Source organism: Macrotis lagotis, chromosome 2 (assembly GCF_037893015.1).
Source record: "Macrotis lagotis isolate mMagLag1 chromosome 2, bilby.v1.9.chrom.fasta, whole genome shotgun sequence".
Classification (NCBI taxonomy): Eukaryota; Metazoa; Chordata; class Mammalia; order Peramelemorphia; family Peramelidae; genus Macrotis; species Macrotis lagotis.
This window is the reverse complement of record NC_133659.1, coordinates 204810145-204816685: the sequence shown is the minus strand read 5'-3', so window position 1 is coordinate 204816685 and position 6541 is coordinate 204810145. Positions and strand designations below refer to the sequence as shown.

General features: G+C 40.2%; 1 pseudogene; it reads left to right on the top strand.

Moving 5' to 3' along the window:
- The first annotated feature begins 73 nt into the window (after window positions 1-73).
- Window positions 74-3513, top strand: LOC141514106 (N(6)-adenine-specific methyltransferase METTL4 pseudogene; annotated as a pseudogene).
- The last annotated feature ends 3028 nt before the right edge of the window (window positions 3514-6541 follow it).

The following is a 6541-nucleotide window of genomic DNA, read 5'->3' as shown; positions in this document are numbered from 1 at the left end:
ATATATATATATATATATATATATATATATATATATATATATATATATAATTTGTTTATTTGTTTAGAGCAAATCTATGGGGGTAGCTAGGTGTTGTAGTGGATAAGTACCAGCCCTGGAGTCAGGAGTACCTGGGTTCAAATCCTGCCTTAGACACTTAATAATTACCTAGCTGTGTGGCCTTGGGCAAGCCACTTAACCCCGTTTGCCTTGCAAAAACCTAGAGCAAACCTATGGTTTCATTTTTAGAAAGAATTCCTGAAAAGGACATTTCCTCTACACATGCTGATCTAGACTTGTTCTGTGAACCAGAAGGTTAAGTTAGCTATTTGAGATGTTGATTGAGAGGTTGTGACTTGCTAAGGGTCATATAGAATATATAAAATGTGGGACCTGAACCCAGGGCTTCCTGATTCTTAAGACCATCTCTCCAAATTCTTCTGATCATGTGGTATATGTCAAGAATTTGGGCACCTAATTCTAATATATGTATGCTTTCTTATTTATAACTATATTTATACTATTGAACAGATGTGTGCTTTATACAACATACACAAAATAGAAATTTTTAAAATGAGTAAATAAAATATTTTCAATATGGTTTCATTATTGATACAAAATCCCTTTTTGTTCTCACTAAACATATTTATTAGTGATATCTTAGTCAAAGGAATATCAGTCAACAAGCATTTTTTAGATATTTATTATGCCAAGTACTTGCATTACCAAGAAAAGCACAATATAATTGAATGTGCTTCATAATACATGAAAATCTTGGCTTAACATTTTGTGACATGGTAGTTCAAAGGTCTCATTATAAGTACAATTTGGATACTTGTTTTAAATGATGGAGTGTGTTAGGGTCTGAGCAGAGTTGAAGATTCAAGATTCAATGACCCAGAGATATGAGGGACAGATAAAAGGGCAATTCCAAGCACTGCAACAAGGGTAGAAATAGGTGAAGACTTTTAAAGAGAAAGCCAGGCAATAGCTGAAAAAGATGTTTCACAAGGATATATATGGCCTCAGATGCAAAAAGTATATTATTGCAGAACCTCCCCGCCGGTTGGTGGGCTCCATCCTTCCCAGGGGCACTCCCGGTGGGTGACGCCAAAGCACAGAACCTTGGACTTGGGACTCTAGGAGTCTGCTTAGAGCTGGAATTGATTCTGCATGTGAGAGGGGACCGTCCAGTCGGTCATTTGATAGACATTTATTAAGTGCCCCTTCTGCCAAAGGGCTGGGGACACAAAGCAAAAGGTGCCACCTCCTACCCTGCAGGAGCTCAGTCTGACGGTGGAGATTGGTCTCGACCAGCAAGATAAATGTAAAATAACCCAAAGAGGGGAATCAGGCAAGGCGGGACCTTAGCAAGGGTTTGGAGGAAGTCAGGGAAGCGAGGGAGCAGAGGATGAGGCGCCACCATGCCAACCTTAGGAGTTAAAAGATGAACAACTGCAGGGAGGCCTGAGTCACTGGACCTCAGAGCACAGAAAAACAAAACTATACATAACAACTATGCCTAGTTGAGCAAAACAAATTGCCAAATTGGTCATATTTAGAGACAAACAAACCAAAAAACAACTCCATATCTCAGATCTGTACCTTGAGTCATCCTATTTCTCTCAAGAGTTCCTCATTTCTAAGATTCTTTCGTAAGAAGAGACTATGTCTGTTGTGCAGCAGCTGTCATCTGGATGGCTACTGGATCATCTTGCCTTCATCAATAATATTGATTACCAACTCTGCCAGCTCTGTGAACCAACTTCCTGTAATGTCCCCATCTCATCTCCTCACTGTGGTTCTGTTAATGTAACTTCTACATCTTCTATTGAACTTTCTGCTATATCAATGCTCTCTGAACCTGCCGAAAGAACAGGGATTGATGAAAGAGAGAAGAATGAAACATCACTTCAAAAATACACATTTCGAGCTGAACTGTTTCATGTTGCTAAACCCTATGCAACTGCAACTACTTGTACAACATTCCAACAAGGAAATAAAAAAGAGGCTCAAAAGGATGACAATATCAAGGATGAGAAGCAAGAATGTGTTAAAGATCAAGATTCTGTTTCTGTGGTTAGGAAGAAAGGCAAAAGATCTATTGCATTCAATCAAGGTGAAATAGATGCCGCGGAATACCATACAAAGTCAGGGGGCTGATTTTGGATGGTGCCACACAATTAGTCCAAGAAGGCCTGAAAAGTGGTTTTCTTTACTTACTTTCAGAAAAACTGAACAATGATAACAAGATCACTACTATAAGACTTGATAACTGTGGTTTGGCTGAACTATGTGACATGGCTAAACAGTTGCCTTTGGTGAATGACAATGAATGTGATATAGTACAATTGATAGATGGCAGATGTATCTGTTCCAGAACAGGATATATTTTCACGAATTACTCAAAACAGCTCAAACTTTACAAAGATGATTATTTTAATGGGACAGAAATACTTGTTGCCACCAAAAAGCAGCTTCCTCTTATCTGATCTTTCTTGTATGCAGCCACTTCTGAATTATGGGAAAAAATATGATGTAATTGTGATTGATCCACCATGGCAGAATAAATCTGTTAAAAGAAGCAAAAGGTACAATTATTTATCTTCTTGGCAAATAAAGCAACTACCTGTCCCCAAACTGGCTGCTCCAAACTGTCTTGTGATCACCTGGGTCACCAATCGACAAAAGCACCTACAGTTTGTAAAGGATGAACTTTATCCCTATTGGTCTGTGCAAACACTTGTTGAATGGCACTGGGTGAAAATCACCAGGTCTGGAGAGTTTGTATTTCCATTAGATTTTTAGCACAAAAAGCCTTATGAAGGTCTAGTACTGGGGAGAATTCAAAGAGAAACTGTTTTGCCATTAAGGAACCCAGAGATCAAAGAGCTTCCAATTCCAGATCACAAATTAATTGTCAGTGTGCCCTGTACTCTTCATTCACATAAACCACCTCTTACAGAAGTCCTAAAAGACTATATCATGCCAGATGCTGAATGTTTGGAATTGTTTGCTCGAAACTTACAGCCTGGATGGACAAGCTGGGGAAATGAAGTTCTTAAATTTCAGCATATTGATTACTTTATTACTACAGAGATTGGAAGATGATCAAAATCTTCTGACTAAAGTAATTATTCTCCTTGTCTCCTACACTGTCCCCTATTGTGGTCTACCTCATAGTGCCTTTTACTACCAGTTGAACCCTTGGATATTTAAATAGGATTAAGTTGTTTTAAAACAAAATGTTCTGTAATGACTAGACTATTCATTGAGGATGAGTTTAATTTCCACTTTAAACTCTACAGATAATGAATTAAGAAAGAAAAAAAATGGGTTACTAGTAATCTCATGATCTACTAAAAAACCAAACAAATAGTAGACACATCTTTTGGGTACAATTATATTCTGAAAAGTGTTCTAGGAACTGCCAAGTGCATTGAGGTTTATGCAGTATTCTTTGTGGTTTTAGATTGCATGTCAGGGTCTCAGGGTCACTTGTTAGTACTTCTCTTTTTGGACATATTTTAAGAAATATTTGATTTTCAGAAAATAATAAACATGTTTTTAAAGAAAAAAAGTATATTATTGACTTCTCTAAGTCTTGGTCCTCATTTTTCTGTCCCTTCTATAAATGTTGTGCAATGGTTTTTGTTGAACTTAAGCTAGCAAATTTCTCTTTCCTAATATCAATTGATCTTGCAAACTAATTGCATAATTCTATTTTTAACAAATGAGTTCAAAACCCACTGAAAGTCTTCACTGAGGAAATTTTTAAATAGTTCAGAAAATTTTTTCCAATTTAAAAAAATGTACAGATATAAGTTTAGCACCTGCATCATTAAGGAGATGGTAAGGCACTCCACTGATCCAGTTCAGAATGAAATGTGCTGGGGAATTTCTGGGAAGGGGAACTAAAGGAAGGAAGCCTAAGAGCTTAATCTCCATCTTGATGTCAGGTGGGCAGACCAGGGTTGAGTTACACACTGAATCAACCAGTCTTTGCTCTCCTAATCTTCCTTTGTGAGACTTTAACAGACTGATACATTGACACTATTGCTGCTATAGTTGTTTTGGGTGGACAAAAGTTCAACCAAGAGACTGACATTTGAGGTTGTTGACTGGTGAGACATTGTCCGCTCCACTATTCTGTTTTGGGGATGGAAACAACTCCCATTAATTAGCCAACTCTGAGTTTTGCCCTATTCTTCCCAGGAGAGATTTAAAGTATTAAAATAAGAGAAGCCATTTTTGCTCTGTAATTAGTAGCATTCACATTTGCTGTATTCTATCCAGATGAACTGTTCTCCTCCTTGCCCACTTTCCTTTCATTAGTATTGTTTTATTTTTCTTTTTAAAAGAAATTCTACTAGTCACTAGCCCATGTTGTATGATTAGTAGCTAGAATGGGTAGAGACTTGGGAAAAGTTTTGAATCTGGTTAGAAAGAGGAGACATTTTGATTCAGTTTAGAGGTATAGGGTAGGAGAAAAAAGCAAATTGAATCAATGGGGAACTCAAATACAATTAAGTTTCATTGAGACTATTCCTAAACTAGTCAGCACAAGTTCTCTATAATGGGCAAGACTTGGGTCAAGTCATTATTTTGGATCAAAATGAGCCATTCATATTCTATTTAATCACAGCACACGTAAAAAGGGTATTTACCAAAGAAACTGCAGCACTTAATTTAGGGGACTTGGACTTATTCCATTCTATATGGAAATGTGTTTGGGCTGGTTAGGCAGGTTGTGGCAACCTGTGGTTTTAGACATCTTCCAAGTCTGAAGGGTGCCAACTCCATCTGGATGAGTCCTTTGATGCTCTTAGATAATCTGGAAGTCAACATTGTTAATACAGTTGGAGATCAACAGACACAGGTTTGAGCCTGGAGCTCCCTGTCTTTAACATTCCCATAAGACAGATTAATAATATAAATGCAAACTAACCACCAAGACCTAGTAGAAATAAGGCCTTGAACTAAAGACAAGCCCTGGAAAGGGAGAGGATCTTCATTGCCAATTATACTTTACACATGGTATTCTTTAGTATTACCTGCACATAAACTTCTTCCTATTCAACCTGAAATCAACCCTGCCCCCAAATAACAACAAAAAATCTGCACCTATGGCCTCTGTTCCCTTATAAAATGATACATCAGGAGATATATTTTCCCTTATGTCCTTTATAGGTGGGTACTTTACATGAGGAGTAAGTATCTCAGCCTCTGAGGGCTCAGCCAAGCAGTCTCTCGACTTTACAAGAGAGCTAAGCTTATGTGCCCAGACAAGATTTACATATGATCACTCCTCTATTGCAGCCTCTATCTCTTTTATTTGCTACAGGGTAAATGTCTCAACCTTTTTATTTACTTAACAATAATTTTTTTTAAATAGGTACACACCTAGGTTATTTTCAAAGAGGAGATTAAGTATCTCTTAAGGTATGGTACTGTGCAAAATGCTGTTGAGTAGTCAAGAATAACGACTGGGGGAAAGTCTGTCAGATTTGGCAATTCAGAGATCATTAGAAATTTTTTAAAGAAGTTTATGTAGAGAGAGTCATCAAAGATAGTGACGCTGAGAACTAGGGAGATCGGAAGGATAATAATGATGCTCTAACATATAAGAATGTTCAGTGGAGAGGTGGGTCTTGGGGGGGAAGAGACAAACACAATGAGATATCAGATACAGATCTTCATCACAACCAGTTCATATGACCTTATCCTATTCTACTTTCTCACATTGAGGGGTGAAGGGGTAAAGGGATGAGATCTTCTCTTTGCCAGTCTGCCAAAGGGATTTGGGTGCAAGAATGACGGGGGAGGGGGAACGAGTTTTGCCTGCGAGCTACTGAGCATGCGCGGCCCAGGTTCGGGGGCGGGGGGACTCGCTCTCCAGGGGGCAGGGAGGAGGAAATACAACGGGAGCAGGCTCCCTTAACCGTCCCATGTCCCATGGCTCCGCGCCTTAGGGGGCCCAGCCCAACTTTGGAACACGTTGTTCTAGATGACTAGGCCGGCTCTAGGTCAAGCTGCCCCCTCTTACAAAACAAGTGAAAGAACATTTAGATGGAGGAGAAAAGGGAAAACAGCACGACCAGCCGGTGGAATCAGGAAAGGGCTCCTATGAGGGGGGGGGCTTGGGGGGAGCTCTGAAGGAGGCCAGGGCTGAAAGGGGCAAAGTGAGGAGGGGGTGCATTCCCCACAAAGCAAGCCTTCTTGTGCAAAAGCAGCAAGAGAGGCGGTCACCGTGGCAAGCCCGGTAGGTGCTAATAGGCTCCGTCTGTGTCGAGCTAAGGGGTGCAAAGCGCTTTCCAAATAGTAATTTCATTTGGGTTTAATAGTTAAAAATGAATGAATTCTGCCCACAATCCGGATGCTATTATCACTCAGTCTCAGAATGCCCTCCCCCTCCCCCCAAGGCGCCAGGCTGGCCTCGGGGCCGGAGTCCCGGCTCAGTGCCCCGAGAAAGCCCGGGCTTTTCTCCGCCGCCGGCCGTGGCCCGGCCACGCCCCTGCGGCCCGGCCACGCCCCTTCCGCC